The 19628-nt window shown below is 44.4% G+C and overlaps 1 long non-coding RNA gene across 1 annotated transcript in view; it reads left to right on the top strand.

The window, feature by feature from the left end:
- Positions 1–19628, top strand: part of LOC120398875 — a 67805-nt gene that overhangs the window by 35664 nt on the left and 12513 nt on the right. The window contains exon 2 of the long non-coding RNA XR_005594764.1: positions 65–181. This is a non-coding gene — a long non-coding RNA (uncharacterized LOC120398875). The remainder of the gene's footprint in view (positions 1–64; positions 182–19628) is intronic.

Genomic DNA, 19628 nt, shown 5'->3' with positions numbered 1-19628 from the left:
ATTCCTATACAATGAAGCAGGCATCAGGTCGGATCATTGACTCTTCCTGTTTCTCTTTTCTCAGGTCTACTTTCTTCACTGTGGAGTCGGCACTCGAGGTGGGCAGCGAATGGAGACCCCCTGCTTCCCTCAGGGGCCACAGGGACATGCTGACTGCTTCCAGGACCGGTGAGAGACCAGGGTAAGCATGGATCCTGAGGACTTTTAGCACCTGAAATCTTCCAGTTTGGCATCAGTAGCCTCTGGAAGATAGGACCTGATTCCAGGAGACTCCCGGCGAAACCAGGAGGGTTGGCAACCCTAATTGAGACTAGGTTGACAAGGAGAATGGGACTCGGACAAGGAGCAAGGGCTGTGGAAAAGGCAGGGGGTAAGAACAGATGCAAACTGAGCGGGGGAGAGACAGAAGGTGTCAATTTTGGAGGAAAATAGGCAGAGTCGTCATTGATATTGCCACTATATTACAATTGCAACAAATGTTGTAGAAAGTGTAAGGTGTCAATGGAAAAGTTATGATTTGCTAAGTATGATTATCCTGTTTATATGTATGTATCATTTTTTTATCTGAAGTTATAAATCTTGGCCATGTACTGGCATCATACATATGTGCTGTATTCCTGGGTAACACCCACCAGATAAAATGTAAATTGGGGCCACACAGCTATGTATTGATGGTCCATCAAGGACACTTAGGTCTCAGAATGGGCCATAGAAAAAAAAAACATTAACCCCAATTAGCTCTTCTTCTGGACACCTCAGTAAGAATATGAACAATAGCTACCCACTGTGAGTCATCAAGCCAAGTAAGCACATGTGATATACTCATGTGAACCTGGCTCCATCCTGAGCCAGTAACTTCCCACAAACTGGGCTGTGAGCTTTGTTTTGGGATAGTAAATTTCCAAGCACATGGCAGAGGATATAAAAGACCCCTGACATATCTCCATTTTGCCTCTGGACTGCTTTTTGGAATTTATGAGAGAGACTGCAAGCTAGAAGTCTATTCCATCACTGCTGTGGAAGTAGAACAAGAACTGATAGGGATTTGAAGGGGATCTCAATGCAAATAGTCACCTCTGTGAGCAAGAGTCAGGCTAGCTGTAACCCTAATAACACGAGATTTGTAGAAGCGAGGATTGTGTGAGGCAAATGGGAAAGAACTGTGTAAGAAGTTGTTGCGACCTTGTGTAGTTTGGCAAAGTTCCTCCTCTCCTCTAGTAGGTCCTGCGCTTATTGGCAGATTTCTTCCCCTCAGTGGTTTTCCCTTTGGATGAAACCCATAGTCTGGATCAACTACTCCTATGTCTGATTAGGAGTAGCGCGGCTAGGGGGGTACCCGGGCCCGCCCTCTACTCCGGGTTCCAGCCCAGGGCCCTGTGAATTGCAGCAGTCTCTATAGTGCTACTTGTAACTGCTGCTTGACTGCTACAGCTCCCTGGGCTACTTCCCCATAGCCTCCTTCAAACACCTTCTTTATCCTCACCACAGGATCCTCCTGGGTCTGATGCTGCTTGATTGTATGGTGTTTTCCTCAATCCTCCAGTAGTACCCCCTCTCAGTTCTTAGTTCCTTGTGTCTCTTGCTCCCAGCTCCTCATGCACACTTCTTTCCTCTGGCTCCTCCTCCTTAGACTGGAGTGAGCTCCCCTTTTTATACCAGGTGCCTTGATTAGCCTGTCCTGATTGGCTGCCGGTGCTCCAATCAATGTAGCTCTCTCCGGTGCCTTCTAGACAGTTCTTAATTGGCCCCAGGTGCCTTGATTAGCCTGTTCTGATTGGCTGCAGGTGCTCCAATCAATGTAGCTCTCTCCGGTGCCTTCTAGAAAGTTCTTAATTGGCCCCAGGTGCCTTGATTAGCCTGGAGCAACTGCCATTTTGGTTCCCATGATACTAGGAATTTGCTTAGCCTGGAGCTAACATACCTGCTCCTCAGTACTTTCCTGTAGCCATCCGGCCTTGCTCCATCACAGTAGATGAATATGGAATGTAGATTAGAGTCTAAATAAGTGAGGAAAATAAGATATCAAGATGACCTATGTATAAACAAAATGCAGCTGTTGCTTATTATTGTATGTAACAAAAGGTATAAATGCTTGCTGTAACTGTTTACCTGTAGAGATACCTGTTTTGCTCTCTTTCTCTATGTAATTGCTTGAGAAATAAAGTATCTGACTTTGCTGCTGTCATGAATAGTTAGTAAAGGGTTAAAGCATAGTACCTGGTGGGCACCTGACCTGAGGACCAATCAGGGAAGAGAATTTGAAACTCCTAGGAGGGAACTTTTCCCTCTGTTTGGGGGGGTCTTTGTCTTTGGCCGTTTGGAATTACAAGAGTCCAGATGTTTTAATCAAGTCTACCAGCTTCCACCTTTCTGAACTAATTTCTTCTAGTCAAGATAGTGAGTATTAGAAAGATACTTTGTGTCCTTATCTAATAATCCTATGTTTGCAACTCTGTGTGTTTGTTATTGATTATTCTTAATTCTGCTTGTACTGGTTGTACTGAGAAAGAGAGAGGATTCTCTCCAGAACTTAGCAAGGTTATACCCTATGAGTGGCCAGCTTGGACTCATAGAGATTCTGTATTTTCTTGTTTTTCTTTTAATAAATTCTTTCTATAAAGATTTGATTAAATCCCTTCTACTGTGGATCAGGGAAGGGGCTGAGACACTCTCTCTCAGTGATTCACAGAGTTGAATCAGTGTATATCTCTCCAGAGTGGCTAGAAGAGAGAGGGAGCGGGGGGAAGTGGGCTGCTTCCCTGTGTGTGTGAGATTCAAGGAGTTTGAATCAAGATATCTCGGTCTCCGGAGCAGGCTGGAGAGAGGGAAGAGGGGGGAGGGGGAAGGTTCCTCCTCTGTGAATTGATCTGTGTTCCCAGGGAGTGTCTTTGAAGGGAGACAGGGGGGAAACAGGGGTGTCCCGGCCCACGAAATTGACCGGGTGGTGGCAGCAAAAGGGGAGACCTACCCTAGGATTTTGGGGTGGGGGAAGACATGCGGGTCCTCACTTTGAAACCCCCCAGTTTCAAGTGAGGGTAGACTCTGACATGGTGGCAGCGGAGTTTCGAACCCATTGTTACAAGGAGTTTTTTTCAGCTGGGCTACGCTGAAGGGAGCTATTCTCTTTTTCTTTCTTGTTGCTTGGACAGGCAGCTTGAGAAAAAGGCAGTTTTGAAGCAGTTTTCAGGGTTAGAAGATTTTCAGTTTCTTCCAGGGCTTTCGGTTACAAAGCCCTCCTGTGGAGCGGTGTTTTCGTCCATTGTGAGAGGAGATATCACTCAGGATTCCTATGGTGGGGGGAAGTGCTCGACAAAGTACATTCCCATCCAGCGGGAAAAACAGGTTGGGGGGGGGGAGAGAAACCCTCCAGCCAGGTTTTTTTTTCTCCTGGGTCTTTTGAAATGCTCAAAAGGCAGGAGAACACAGATCCCTGAGGGAAATAGACCAGGCTTTTCTCACAGGGACTGAGTCAGCAGCTCAGAAGGAGAGGGAGACAGAGAATTTTTTTTTTCTTTTTTTCCCTCTTTCTCAGTACAAAACAGTAACATTACACAAACCACAGTTTGCTATACAGAGGCTTGATTTATCTTTCTGTACTCAAGTTATCATAGCCAGGGTTAAGAACTGTCAAACACCACAAACAGTTCACTGACTGCAGAGGGGTGTGGCCAGCACCAGGACACAGACACAATGAGTGCCAAGGCCGCATCTAAACTGGAAACAAGACAAAAAGAACTGCAATTACAAGACATGGAATTACAATTAAAACTCAAGGAGATTGAAATGAAAGAAAAAGCCAAACAGGCTGATCATGAGAGAGAAATGGAGAAAATACAAGCCAAAGAGGCTGAGCACAAGAGAGAACTGGAGAAAATACAAGCCAAAGAGGCTGAGCACAAAAGACAACTGGAGTTGAAAGACAAAGAACTGGAATTAGAAAGGCTTAAGCAGAATCACCCAACCAATCCACTCCCTCTTCAACCTACTGATCAACCTTCTTGGAGAAAATTTCCCGCCTACAGGGCAGGGGATGATGTTGAGGCCTTTTTAGAAAACTTTGAGAGGGCCTGTATTGGATACCATCTTCCTAAAGAACAATACATGCTGGAGCTGAGGTCACAGCTCAGCGGACAATTATCCCTGGTGGCAGCTGAAATGCCTAGAGACCAGATGGACGACTTTCCACTGTTCCTAACCAAGGCCAGACTCAGAATGGGCATCACCCCTGATCACGCCCGTCAGCGTTTCAGAGCCCAGAAATGGAAACCAGAGATGTCATTTCCAGAGCACGCTGCTTACCTGGAAAAACACTATTTCTCCTGGATATCAGGATCCAAGGTTAAGGAGCTAGACGACCTACACCTCCTGATATTGATGGAGCAGTTCCTAGATGGTGTTCCTGAGAACATTAAATGCTACATCCAAGATGGTAAACCAAAAACTCTCACTGAGGCAGGAGAGATTGGAGCCAGATGGATGGCATCGGTAGACAACACAAAAGCTACTGCCAAAGGGAGCGAATCACACAAGGTACACACCGACACTAAACCCTACCGTCGAGGACCAATCAAACCCACACCTACAACCCAAGGACAGTCACACTCTACCTCTTCTTCTACCTCACCAGTCTCCAGTAGACCAACAGAAACCGGTGACCCATCAAGTGGGCGATGTTTTCAATGCAATGAATTGGGGCATATCAAAGCCAAATGCCCAAAGAACCTAAACCGAGTGCAACTCCTTGCACCTTCACACCAAGGAAAGCCGGACATAGATGTATCTCAAATACCCTTAGAACATAGGGAAACTTTGAGAGTGGACGAAAAGGAGATCATCGCATGGAGAGACACTGCAGCACATGTGTCAGCTATCCACCGAACCTTCGTGGACCCCAAATTCATCAACCAGAAAACCAAAGTGACAATTCGACCCTTCATGTCAAAACCTGTAACATTACCTACAGTGCGTTTACCTGTCCAGTACAAGGGCTGGTCAGGGAAGTGGACTTTTGCTGTCTATGACAACCATGCGATTCCCATGCTACTGGGGAACGACTTGGCCCGACACATTGAACAGCAAAAAACAGAGGGAGTGGTTACACGCAGCCAAGCCAGACGAGCTGCCGGACCCATCCCTGTTCCTGAGCCATCCACCAAGACCCCGTCTGTGTTACCAGAGACCCAGACAGAGGTGGTGGAACCGGATCCCAAGCCAACACCTACAGCAGCCATAGTACATCCAGTCCCAGAACCGGAATTGAAAGAGCAACCAGCGCCAGCACCGACACCGGCGATGACAACTCCACCGCCAGAGGGTGACAACGGGCCAAAACTGGCAGACGCAGCAGAGAATCCTACCCAAGAGGCTCAGCCGGAGCCTGAAATGACACCTTGTGCACCAGCGGAGAGCGGTTCACAGTCAACGGAAACAACCTCATCACCTACATCGCTCCCAGAGGAACTGGTGTCTCCCGCCTCAAGGGAACAGTTCCAGACAGAGCAGGAAGCCGATGACAGCCTCAAGGAAGCATGGGCGGCGGCACGCAGCAACCCACCGCCTCTCAACTCTACTAACCGATCCCGGTTCGTTGTGGAGCAAGGACTGTTATACAAGGAATTTCTTTCTGGTGGACACCAGGAGGGCTGGCATCCTCGAAAACGGTTGCTAGTCCCGACCAAGTACCGGGAAAAGCTCTTAAGCTTATCCCATGATCACCCTAGTGGCCATTCTGGGGTGAAGCGAAGGAAAGACAGGTTGGGAAGGTCCTTTGACTGGGAGGGGATGGGCAAGGCGGTAGCCACTTACGTCCGGTCTTGTAAGGTATGCCAAACGGTAGGAAAACCCCAAGACCAAGTCAAGGCCCCTCTCCAACCACTTCCCATAATTGAGGTCCCATTTCAGCGAGTAGCTGTGGATATTATGGGTCCTTTCCCAAAGAAGACCCCCAGAGGAAAGCAGTACATACTGACTTTTGTGGACTTTGGTACCAGATGGCCGGAAGCAGTAGCTCTAGGCAACACCAGGGCTAACACTGTGTGCCAGGCCTTAACTGACATTTTTACCAGGGTGGGTTGGCCCTCTGAAATTCTTACAGATTCAGGAACAAATTTCCTATCAGGGACCATGAAAGACCTGTGGGAAACTCATGGGGTGCATCACTTGGTTGCCACCCCGTACCATCACCAAACTAATGGCCTAGTGGAAAGGTTCAATGGAACTTTGGGGGCCATGATCCGCAAATTCATCAATGAACACTCCAATAATTGGGATCTAGTGTTACAACAGTTGCTGTTTGCCTACAGGGCTGTTCCACATCCCAGTTTAGGTTTCTCACCATTCGAGCTGGTGTATGGCCATGAGGTTAAGGGGCCATTACAGCTGGTGAAACAGCAATGGGAGGGGTTTATGCCTTCTCCAGGAACTAACATTCTGGACTTTGTAAGCAACCTTCAAAACACCCTCCGAGACTCTTGGGCCCTTGCTCGAGAGAACTTAAGAGATGCTCAAGCGGAGCAAAAGGTCTGGTATGATCGACATGCCAAGGAGCGGTCCTTCAAGGTAGGAGACCAGGTCATGGTCTTGAAGGCGCAACAGGCCCATAAGATGGAAGCGTCCTGGGAAGGACCATACGTGGTCCAGGAGCGCCTGGGAGCTGTTAACTACCTCATAGCGTTCCCTGATTCCTCTTTAAAGCCTAAAGTGTTTCATGTTAACTCTCTAAAGCCCTTTTATCCCAGAGAATTACAGGTCTGTCACTTTACAGTTCAGGAAGGAGATGACACCGAGTGGCCTGAAGGTGTCTACTACGAAGGTAAAAGAAATGGTGGTGTGGAAGAGGTGACCCTCTCCACAACCCTGCAACGTCTGCAGCGGCAACAGATCAAGGAGCTGTGCACTCACTTCGCGCCCTTGTTCTCAGGCAACCCAGGACGGACTGAGCAAACCTGCCACTCCATTGACACAGGTAATGCCCACCCGATTAGAACACCACCCTACCGGGTGTCACCTCATGCCAAAGTTGCTATTAAACAGGAGATTGACAACATGTTGGAGATGGGTATCATCCGCCCTTCTACCAGTGCATGGGCATCTCCAGTGGATCTGGTTCCCAAACCAGATGGGGAAATACGCTTTTGTGTGGACTACTGTAAGCTCAATGCTGTAACTCGTCCAGACAACTATCCAATGCCACGCACTGATGAGCTATTGGAAAAGTTGGGACGTGCCCAGTTCATCTCTACCATTGATTTAACCAAGGGATACTGGCAAGTACCACTAGATGAACCTGCCAAGGAAAAATCTGCCTTCATCACCCATGCAGGGGTGTATGAGTTTACTGTGCTTCCGTTCGGACTGCGGAATGCACCTGCCTCCTTCCAAAGGCTGGTGGATGGTCTACTAGCAGGATTGGAAGACTGTGCAGTTGCCTACCTCGATGATGTGGCCATTTTTTCTGATTCATGGCCCGAACACCTAGAACATTTGAAAATGGTTTTAGAGCGCATCAGGCAGGCAGGACTAACTGTTAAGGCCAAAAAGTGTCAAATAGGCCAAAACAGAGTGACTTACCTAGGACACCAGGTGGGTCAAGGAACCATCAACCCCCTACAGGCCAAGGTGGAGGCTATCCAACAGTGGCCTGTCCCAAGGTCAAAGAAACAGGTCCAATCCTTCTTAGGTTTGGCCGGATATTACAGGCGATTTGTACCACACTACAGCCAAATCGCTGCCCCACTAACTGATCTGACCAGGAAAACCCAGCCAAATGCAGTTAAGTGGACTGATGAGTGTCAGAAAGCCTTTACCCAGCTTAAGGCGATGCTCATGTCGGACCCTGTATTAAGGGCCCCGGACTTTGACAAACCCTTCCTAGTTACCACCGATGCATCTGAACGTGGGGTAGGAGCGGTACTAATGCAGGAAGGACCGGATCACAACTTCCATCCTGTCGTATTTCTCAGCAAGAAACTGTCTGAGAGGGAAAGCCACTGGTCCATCAGTGAAAAAGAATGTTACGCCATTGTATATACCCTGGAAAAGCTACGCCCATACGTTTGGGGCCGGCAGTTCCAGCTACAAACTGACCATGCTGCGCTAAAGTGGCTTCACACCAACAAGGGAAACAACAAGAAACTTCTCCGCTGGAGCTTAGCTCTCCAAGACTTTGACTTTGACATTCAACACATTTCAGGAGCTTCCAACAAAGTTGCTGATGCACTCTCCCGTGAAAGTTTCCCAGAATCAAGTGGCTAAAAACTGTTCTTAATATGTTTTCATGCTTAGTAGTCGATGTAATAGTGCATGTGTTTTATTACTCTGGTTGTTTTACAGTTCTAGGAGGAAATCGCCGCCAGTGGATCCCACTGTGACGATTTGGGGGGCGTGTCATGAATAGTTAGTAAAGGGTTAAAGCATAGTACCTGGTGGGCACCTGACCTGAGGACCAATCAGGGAAGAGAATTTGAAACTCCTAGGAGGGAACTTTTCCCTCTGTTTGGGGGGGTCTTTGTCTTTGGCCGTTTGGAATTACAAGAGTCCAGATGTTTTAATCAAGTCTACCAGCTTCCACCTTTCTGAACTAATTTCTTCTAGTCAAGATAGTGAGTATTAGAAAGATACTTTGTGTCCTTATCTAATAATCCTATGTTTGCAACTCTGTGTGTTTGTTATTGATTATTCTTAATTCTGCTTGTACTGGTTGTACTGAGAAAGAGAGAGGATTCTCTCCAGAACTTAGCAAGGTTATACCCTATGAGTGGCCAGCTTGGACTCATAGAGATTCTGTATTTTCTTGTTTTTCTTTTAATAAATTCTTTCTATAAAGATTTGATTAAATCCCTTCTACTGTGGATCAGGGAAGGGGCCGAGACACTCTCTCTCAGTGATTCACAGAGTTGAATCAGTGTATATCTCTCCAGAGTGGCTAGGAGAGAGAGGGAGGGGGAGGGGGAAGTGGGCTGCTTCCCTGTGTGTGTGAGATTCAAGGAGTTTGAATCAAGATATCTCGGTCTCCGGAGCAGGCTGGAGAGAGGGAAGAGGGGGGAGGGGGAAGGTTCCTCCTCTGTGAATTGATCTGTGTTCCCAGGGAGTGTCTTTGAAGGGAGACAGGGGGGAAACAGGGGTGTCCCGGCCCACGAAATTGACCGGGTGGTGGCAGCAAAAGGGGAGACCTACCCTAGGATTTTGGGGTGGGGGAAGACATGCGGGTCCTCACTTTGAAACCCCCCAGTTTCAAGTGAGGGTAGACTCTGACACACCCAACCAGAGAGTGAGAACTATGTTTTTCTCTGACACTGCTACAAACCTGATATAAGAACTTTGCAATTATTTGTATGTATATGATCTATTAACCATTGTAATCTCTTATTCTTTCTTTTATTATTAAACTATTAGTTTTCAGTTTCTGAAGGATTGGCATCAGCATGATTTTATTGAGTAAAATCTGAGGTATATATTGACCTGGCTAAGTGGGATTAGAAATACCCTATTTTTGATTAAATTGGTTTTCAGTAACCACTCATCATAGAGTCCAGTGGTGGTGAGACAACGGCTCGAATGCCTAAGGAGTCTGCATTTTTTACTTCCTTTTAACCAGTGTGGTGAGACAGAAGTTTGCTTTTGTTACTGGCTTGGCATAATCTAATGATAAATTAATTACCAGTTTTGGGTGAGTTTGCCCTATTTCTCAGCAGTTTGTCCTGAATCTGGTATTCCCAGCTGTGCCTCACTGAGACACGGTGACACCATCCCTCTGCTGTTACTAAATATCTGTGAAACCCACTGGCAAAGGATGTGCCCCTTTCTCCTCTAGAGCTATTTCATGTAGAGTTGCTATCAGTTATTTCATTAGCTCAATTGGCAGAGGTTTGAGCAGTGGTTCTAGAGTTTCTAACTCTGATGATGAACCATGGGGGTGTCAATATGATGCAATACCATTGAATATGTTTTTTTTCCAATTTGCTTGTTTTTTAAACCTTGGAAACTATGTTAAAAAAACCTTAATGTTAAAAAGTCAAGTACTCAAAAGTTAGGAAATGCCAGAATTAACATTGTTAGTGTGACCATAATTCAGTCCCCTATGTGTATGCATTATGATACCGTCATGAATTATGTGATCACACAGTATATTTTCCACAGGATCCCTGCCTCAGACAGTGCACAGGTAGGATGCAGAAGGGTTCCAAATTAAGGTTTCACAAACAACCATGAATCTGGCATGTCCTAATTTTCAAGTGCTTTTCAACCTAAATAACATTCTTTGAACATCATTTATTTGTGTGTGATGGGGTTTTCACCCCACACGAGGCCTGATGGGGCAAATTAGGCCAATTAACCTCTAGGCTGCACCTGGAGGTAAACCAGGGAGTGCTAAGGCCTAACTTGCTGAAGAAGTATAGCTGGAGGAGGAGCTAGGCCAGATTTATAAAGTCAGGAAGCTGGCAACAGAGAGGGAAGTAGCAGCAGTTGTAACCTTCCAGTGGGCTACAGTTCACTTCATTGCCTCTTTCCAGTGCCTAAAAAACCCCAACTCCCATAGAAAAGTTGGAGAGCCAGAAGTCAGTTTCTAAGGATTTTCATCAAGGATCGCACAGGGTCAGTTTCCTCACATTCAAGTCCCAAAAGGAACTAAAGAATTAATATAATTAAATAACTTTATAAAGATCCTATGATAAAGAAACAAATAATTTATATTTTACAACATAACATGCCTATTTTATAATCCACACACATTATCTTCAGTTACACATAAATAAAGGAAACAAATTAAAATCTGAACAGTTCACTGCTCACAGAAACACAGTGAGAAGAAACAGAGTTCCCAAAAGCTTAGGTTGAGTTCACTTGAGTCTCAGAGTCTTTGATCACCAAAATCTATACAGTCTGCTGAGTCAAAAACAACATCTTCCCTCCACTTTCTTGTAGGAATCTCCAGTTGGAATCAAGGCAGACTCTTCCCCTTCTGTTGAAATCACCGTTAGACAGTCAGCTAATTGATTAACCAACCACTCAATTAAGTGTATAGATTTCTAAAAAGCCCTATTACAAGAAAATACAAAACTGAGAATAGCAAAATATAAATGACTCTTTTCCCATTACTACATTTAAAGAAAAGCTGGCAAATCATACTGAGACAATTTATCTGAAACAGTTTGGCCAAAATTAAAGCAACATTCAAAGTGTGCAATTAAAATAGAAGAAATTATTTTTCCCTCCCAATTTTCCCTTTCTATAATTAACATTGTCTTTGCTTCCTTGTTAGAGGATTAACAATATCACGAGCCTGCTGCAAAATGCTTCAGATTTAGGGAAAGTAGCCTGCTTTCTGCTGCTGGGCTCAGCTCCTCCCAACTCACACCAGGGCACATGGCCCTTTGTAAAGCAGCTTCCCTGATTGCTTGCCCTCATGGAGTCTGACCTCAGCAACAGGGAACCTATTGGAGCATACCCAAAACTACCACACCCAATTCCAGAAGCTTCTGGATGTGGAGAATTAAATCTGCTTGGCAACAATGTTCAGGGGTTCTCAAATTTAATTGCACTGCAACTCCCTTTGACAACAAAAATTACTACACAACCTCAGGAGGGAGAACCTAAACCTGAGGCAAAGCCCAAGCCCTGCCAGTCCGGGGGGCGGAAACCAAAGCCCAAGCCCCACTGCGCCAGGTGGGGAGGCCAAAGCCGAACCCCAAGGGTTTCGGCCCCAGTTAGTGGGGCTCGGGCTTCAGCTCTGGCCCTGGGCCACAGCAAGTCTAAGCCAGCCCTGGCGACCCCGTTAAAATGGGGTTGCAACCCACTTTGGGGTCCCAGCCAACAGTTTGAGAACTGCTGCCCCAGACACAACTCACTCATACCTCCACAATGGGTGTCTTAAAGAGATATCTCCCTATTAGGCACACGGGTTACACGGTCACTTCCTGTGAGTAGGGAGGGGTGTTTGAGGCTGCTGAGTTCAGTAGTCTGTAGTTACTCCATGGGAGGCGGAAGTTAGAGCTGGCACACCCAGAAGGGGCAGGAATCATAAGCTGTAGGAAGGAGTCAAGAGAAAGTGGACCACAGTTGCCACGTGTAAGGTCCCTGGACTTGAACCCGGAATGGTAGGTGGGCCCGAGTTCCCTTACCAGCCAGTGGGGAAGTCAGAACAGTGCATGAGAAGAGTGCCTGAGACCATTGATATGGAAGGACTTACATACTCTGGATGGGGGAAACATGTCGTGACCTGGGCAGTGGGCCAAGTCACAAAGAAGGAGCATCCCGAGTTGTAGAGCTAGACAGACAGAGAGCAGTGTCAGGGCATGCAGTGAGCAGCAGAAGGGGGCATCAGACCTGAGTGAAACTAATCTCCAGATGTGGCCACAAGTTTATCTGAAGTGTTAATGACACACTGAACACACATAAACGATTTCAGTTGTTTTATACTGCAGATAACATAGCAGAGCCTTAACCTGAGAGGATAAACTCTCGTACTGCAGAGCATAAGCCAACCTCTAACTATTAAGAGTTGGGAGAATATTTTCTCTGGGTTATCCCATAACTGTCTATTGCACAGTTACCTCTTCATTCCTTTGAAATATCTGGGCTCTAGCCATTTTTGGTAGCAGGATACTGGACTAGATGGAATACTGCTCTGTTTCAATATGGCAATTTGTGAATGATTATTCCTCCCTATTGTGATGTTTAAAGCTGTATATTTCAGTACCAGAGCCAATATGTAAGACTTTTGCTCTATTATTATTACAATTCTGCACAATAAAACACCATATGTAATATCACAATTAAGGATAGAAAACCATTCTGGATAAATACTATAACTGATCTAAACCCTCTCTCAGAACATGAAATAAAGGGAAACCAAACCGCTCAGACATTAAAAATATGCAGTTGCACTTTAATATATATATATATATATATATATATATATATATATATATATATATATATATATATATATATATATTGTTGCTGGAAGTGGAAGTGCTAGAAATTCCACAGAAAAGACTGATCTGTCAGGGCTAGATCCATAAAGGGGACTTGGACTCAGCACTGCAATGTCTAACGTTAAACCATAGCCCTGAGTGAGGCACCGTGACTCCCAATACAAGGCATGGGAAGAGTTAGGAGCCTAACAATAGGACCCGCAAAACCCAGAACACTGAATGGGAAGCTGCCTAGGCTAGCCAATAGGCTAGCCAATAGGAAATGATGAGGAGAGGGATCTGGCCTAAGTTCTGCCCCCTCAAAGAGTATTTGGCACTTAACTCCAGGCCAGAGGGCAGCACCTATCTCCACTCTGGATTTAGAACCATAAATCTAATCCCAGGTTTTAGCATATAAACCAGGCCAGTCCTTTCTCACAAAAAAAACAAGAAAGGAGCAGTGGTGTTGGTGCCCCTCCCTTTAGCTCCTAGCCCAGTGTTTACAGCACTCACCTGTGATGCGGAAGACACAAGCTCCAGTCTCTGTTTCAGAAGTGGAACAGCTTCAACAAGAGAGACAGAAAGACCCTCCCCAAAATACCGTATGGCCTAGTGCTCAGGGCACTTACATGGAAAACAATAGAACTGATTCAAGTCTCTGCTCCATATTAGGCAGAATGGAGATTTAACCTAGGTCTCCCACATCCTGCGTGAGTGTGCTCACCAGTGGGCTGTAGAGTAAACAAGGACCTGCATTACCAGCTCTGCTATTCTGTGCAGGGTCCAATCTGGTAGGCAGACTCTGGACACCCATCCCAGATTAGGCCCTGCAAGCAAGATAGGTGAAGGAATGTCTAGTTTGAGGATCCGGCCAAGGCTCAGGTGTGAGCTGGGCATCAGAACTCAGGCAGCTGTGTGCATCCCCACTGGCAGAAATCTAAGTGCCATGGCGATTTTACCAACAGAAACTTAGGTGTCTCGAAAATTTAGGCACTGACAGCGCTAGGTGGAAGCTGAGTAGCGGTTTTAAGGATCTACATTTGGATTTAGGCATCTAAAGTGGCAGCTAGGCACCAAAATCCCTTTAGCTCAAAGGTCCTGATTCTCCAATGCTCTTAACCTTGAGTGAAAATCCTATTCCTGTTGAAGTCAATGAGAGTTTGACTTTAATTGGACCAGGATTTCACCCCTTGCATAGTCATTCATACTTGTGCACAGCGCATGGAAAGTGGATATAAAATGCTGATAAATCAGAATTATGTTTACCCCAACTTTTCACTCACATTTACCAGCTAGAAATCGTTACACAAGATGACAGGCTCATGATATTTCCAGCCTAATCAAATGCATGGAAAATAAGAAATCTCACAAAAGAAGTCAATGGGGTTATACTGATTTACAGCATCTGAGCATCTGGTTTGTGGTCTTTTATATGTTACATGAAGTGCCTACCGCTCTTCTGAGTGATCAATTAATAATAATTGTTAAGACAAACATTTTTTTAAAAAATCAACAAACACAAACTTTTACTGATATGAAACCTATTAGTTCATCACCTGCTTTGTACAGTATAGCATACTGCTCAGACACCTTGGATATCAGAGAAAAAAGACCTCTTAGGTTGTATATTCTTATCTACTGCCAATAAAGAATGGATCTCTACAGTGCATACCCTGCTATTTACAACTATAGCAGACACAGCCATGCAAGGATGTGTTACCAGATTTGCCCATTACTTTGGGGGTGTACTCATTTATTCAGATTACTCTTCTGGGGGAGGGGATGCTGTAATTCTATCAATGTACTGCTTGCGTCACGTGTGTTTTCATATGGAGATCTACTCCTCCCTTCTGCAAGTCCCCTCCCAATGGAGCTATTTTGCAGGACCTAGGTTCCCTGGGACTGGGTTTCTCCAGTCCCAGAACCGGATGAATACACACACATTAAAAGAGCAAGTCTGAGCGGAGTGGGTCAATCAGCACTGTCAAGCTGACCCCTTATATGTCTCTGGATTCACCTGGCTGGATGAAGCAGCACTTTGAAGCTGCCTCTCCTTATATGCCCCTGGGCTCCATGGACTGGGTCAAGCAGCACTTTCAAGCTGTTACCCTTATGTGTCCCAGATTCAGCACTTCCCTATCCCCACTGTCACATCACAATTGTACTGGCAGTAACCTAATTGATGAGCAAACCCCACAGTATTTTAGGCCCTGCAGGGATCTTTAGCTTAGGTAAAAGAAATGTTGCTGTAGGGTGAATGGGGGAAGCTAAAAATACAAAAAAGTAAAGTTCAGCAAAAGAGAGAGAAGCAACCAAGTTAACTATAAAAATTATTTATTGGATAATAGTGATAACAACACAAGGAGGGCTAAACCAACATAACATACATTATTAAAGGTTAATACCTAAGGTAGAAAGGAAAACAGAGAGAGAGAAAAAAAGCGGGGATCTCACCCACTCCATGAGGCTTCAACTGGATGGGGTTCCCAGGTGATGATGGTAGCTCAGGCTCCTGAGTACTGGAGACAGGCAGAGCCCCCAGCACGATCAGTTAGGAGAAGATGGAGTCCCAGTGGAACTGATGCATAGTTTGGATCTAAGCATCAGAACACTGACTGGAGGGCGAGTAGGGATTTTTGTAGAGAAAATAAAATGGTTCAAGGGAGAACACTAGATTTGTTTATAGGTAAGCTGATGACTCAGGGGTTTTCTTTAGGCTATGTGGTGTTTTCTTCCAGCAACTTTACAATGCAATTAGGCTGCTTCAGTATTTTGGATATCAATCAAGGATTCATTACTAGAATTGGTCTGATAATTGCTGAGCTGGGTGTGTGCAGACATGGGTTCATTAGCATCTGGAACAGAGATTCCCATTATGCAGTGCTTCCCTGCTTTTTCTGGTCCCAGAGTTCAATGCGGTTCTCTGTTCTCCATTCTGTATGCAAATTGAGATGTCTCCCTGTCCCATCTCTCATGCAGATGAGGCTAGGGAAGTTGTCTCTGCTCTCCATTTTCTATGCTAATGGAGATGTCTTAATCTTGTCACCCTTGTCAGGAGGGGTCTAGGTGTGTCTCCCACTGCCCTTCACTGCTCTCTGCAAGTTTTTTTTTCCTCTGATGGGTTTTGGTTTAAGCAGAACCTGGGGGGGGGGGGTGTCTTTCATGAGTCAGGCTGCATACTGCACCGTGGTTCCCCAAGAACACAGAGCGGACTGGTATCAGATGATCCTATGAACATGGAGTTGCAGGTTATATCATTGCCCTCCACCTTTCCCCAGGTCCATTAGGTACTATGTTTTTTTTCTTTTCATTGCCCTCCTTTTATCTTCTGTTCCAAACGGTGTCTTTTCTCTGTGTGTGTTCTTTTTGTGCTGTACTATGGCAATGGTGCTGAATACAGATGAAACAAAACCTTTTATCCGAAACAGTTATTTTTCAGATACATTTCTCAGGCACAAGACACACAGCCTATGTTGATGTGGGGAGCAGTTGAGTCTAGTTGCCCCATTAATAGTTGATATTTGTTAGATTTCAAGTACCCTGAGTGAACTAGGAATATCACATATGGGGTTAGAATTTCAACAGACAGCAGCTGATGAGACTTTGCCCTGTCAAATCTTATTTCTCTCTCTTTGCCTCTCCAATTCCCTGCTGGTACTGTGCTTTCACTGCCTCAGTGTTAGCTCTGTCATTCATTGCCACACAGAGCCATTCCCAGATCCCACTACTTGACTGGTGCCTGATTGGTCTGTCATCATTTCTTCTTTCATTTCTCAGCCTGACCACGCTGCCTGATTCCTTTCAACAGACCCATACATACAATTCGGCAAATTGAACTTTAGTATCCCCTAATTAGCTCTATTTGTCTAGGGCCAGAGGATACCAAATCAGGATATAGGGGGTCAAAAGGACACAAGAGGACAGGGGGCTTAGAGTCTATGGAAGCCACGCTGTGGCTATGCCATCTGAGCAAGGCTTCAGTGCTGGTGGGTGAGGAATAGCTGCATGATACGGCTGGAGGTGCACCGGGCCAGGGAGCACTCATTCCATGCAGCATGATCATGGAAACTGCCTACAGAGGAAGTAAATGCAGAAAGAAGGGTTAACTTTCACTCTGAAATGACTTCTACCGTGGGTGTGAAAGTAGGGTACTAGCACAGTGGGGCAACAAATGACAAACAGGGCTCACAATCAGGGCTGCCAGAAGTGGCTTCCTGCTATCTAGTAGTGCTTCCCACAGGGAGCATATGAAAACTGTGTTATAGTCTGTGATTGTCTTATAATTCACATCTGGATGCAATCCAAGATGTGGCATTGATCTTAAACATCTATACATTTTAGGTCCTCTTGGAGACTGCCTCTCTCCTCATGTTAAACCATGGCACTTCTCAGTGGTGCTCAAACTAGTAGTCCCAGAGGCCTGGTGACAGGATGGTTTTAGTAAAGGGCCTTTAGTTCTGGAATACACCTCCCTTGGCACTAGTTTACTGCCATTTTAAGAACATTACAAGGACTCTTTACTTCAACAGGCTTCTAACTGAAGGGGATGTTTGGGAAGGGTTTTAAGATCCCTTTACTTCAGAGGGGAGCAGAGAGGAATTAGGATCCTTTTCAGGGCTTTGAATTAACTTGTACTCTATGAAAGTGAATATATATTAAACCAAGACATTCTATGGAAATTACACTTAGATCTGATAACATTTAATAGCGAGAACTATATGTTTTATAAGATTTTTATAATCACCCTATAGAATTCTACTATACAGATAAAATTTTCTATTATATTCTATAGAATTGTCTAAAAAATTACAAAACTTATCATTTTCCATTGAATGTTATAGGACATTTTCCTGAGATTAATGTAATTAGTAATATTTTATGTGTGCTTAGAGATCTACCCATTTAGCACATTTTATCACTCAAACAAAATTATATTTGTTGTAAATATATTCTTTCCATAAGATTCACATGTTCTATTGGCCACTACATTTTAGTGTCACTTTTCACTTTCTTGGCAATTTGCTTAATATTTTGATACGTTATATATAACAAAATTTTTAAGCTTGGTGACAACTGTAGGCACTGAACAGGGAATGGTGATATCTCAGGAAGGTGCAAAAATGTGTTTTAATAGTTTTTTGTTGTTGTTGTTTCTGCATTGTTATGTAAATATATTACTATACCTCTAAAAACTGGTAACGTATCAAGAACAAACATATGCAGTAGCCCAGAGGTGCTTAGGAAAATAATTAGTAAAACATTTAAAAATGAGGCAAAGTTGCAATCATAATATCTATGATATCAGATTTTATTAGAAAAATAAAAACAAATATGGACCTTAGTTATTTTCACCTTATTCAACCCAATGTGTCAGAAACTGAATCAAGCTTCTATTGATAATATACAAAAAAATCAATTACAATAAAAGTCATCAAGTAAATACACAAAGGAGATGAGATATTTTGAATTTGCAGATGATTAAGGCACCATTATGGCCCACACAGAAAAGTAAAGAGAGTAAGGCAATCCCATAATCCTCTTTCCCGACTACCTGCATTGCTGGTAGCAATGCGGCAGATGGGGAAAAGGAAGCAGCCTTAGCAGAGCCACCACCCCCACTCCTGTGTAGGTGGGTGGGAAGATGGGAGCAGGAAATGGTTGGAGTCTTGACTCCTCCCTCTTCCCCAACACATCTCAAAGCACATCTGTGTCCTGGGATGCATGCTGCATCATCTATAGGATTGGCTCAGTATATATTTCCTGTCCACCCTCCAGAGCAGGGGGAGAAACTAGGAGGCAGATTATGACTGAGTCACAAATTGCTTATTAGGAAACAAATTGGGCAGAACAAGAATGTATTGCCCCATAAAAAGGCATGTGGCAACGGGATTTTTTTTTTTTAGTTTAAAAGTGTAGATACTGTCTAAAATGATCTGAAATGCCCAGGTAGGGTTCTTTTTCAGCAAACACAGGAGACTGCTGTGATGGACTCTAATACTGATTTCATGGTTAATGTGCAAAAATGAATGCCTAAAAATAGGTCATTAAATCTAGATTTAGGCTTCTAAATAAGTTTGGCTTGACTTCCCAAATTGCTGAGCACACTCTTCTCCCACTGGCATCACTAAGCAAGAAGAAAGGACACAGTTTCTGAAAAGAGCAAACTCTTTAAGAATCCGTTAGCCATGCAACAATTTTGGAAGAACCCGTGAAATCACAAATGTTCTATCAATTGGTGAGATGTCACTAAATGCAAAGATAGTTTCTCAGTTCTTTTTTCTTTTGCCTTGAAACAGGTTATCATGCTGTGAAAGACAGAAGTTCATTCAGCTCTAATTCATTCAACATTCTAATGGTAATTTATAGATCATCTGATGAAAATTCTCCACTAAAGAGATTACAATTACACAGACTGTGTCCTTCATACATATGGTAGAACATGAACAATTTCTTATAATAAGACAATTGACCCCAGTCTAATGCTATAGGTTGTTTTGTATTAAAACCACTAACATCACTAAAGTAAAAAAGGAATAGGACCCTTACCAGCACAATGCCAGGAGTTGTTGCTCAGCAAGATGTCTTCCATTAATTTCTGACAAAATCAGAGGAGTTTAAGCAGGTATTAAAATGCTAGGGGAGATTATAATGTTGCTATTAATAGTGGCAGTTATTTTCCCAAAGAAAAAAAAAAGAAACCTGAATAAGAGCCAA

The sequence above is a fragment of the Mauremys reevesii genome, linkage group 2, assembly GCF_016161935.1.
Source record: "Mauremys reevesii isolate NIE-2019 linkage group 2, ASM1616193v1, whole genome shotgun sequence".
Classification (NCBI taxonomy): Eukaryota; Metazoa; Chordata; order Testudines; family Geoemydidae; genus Mauremys; species Mauremys reevesii.
This window is presented reverse-complemented; position numbering and strand designations above follow the sequence as displayed.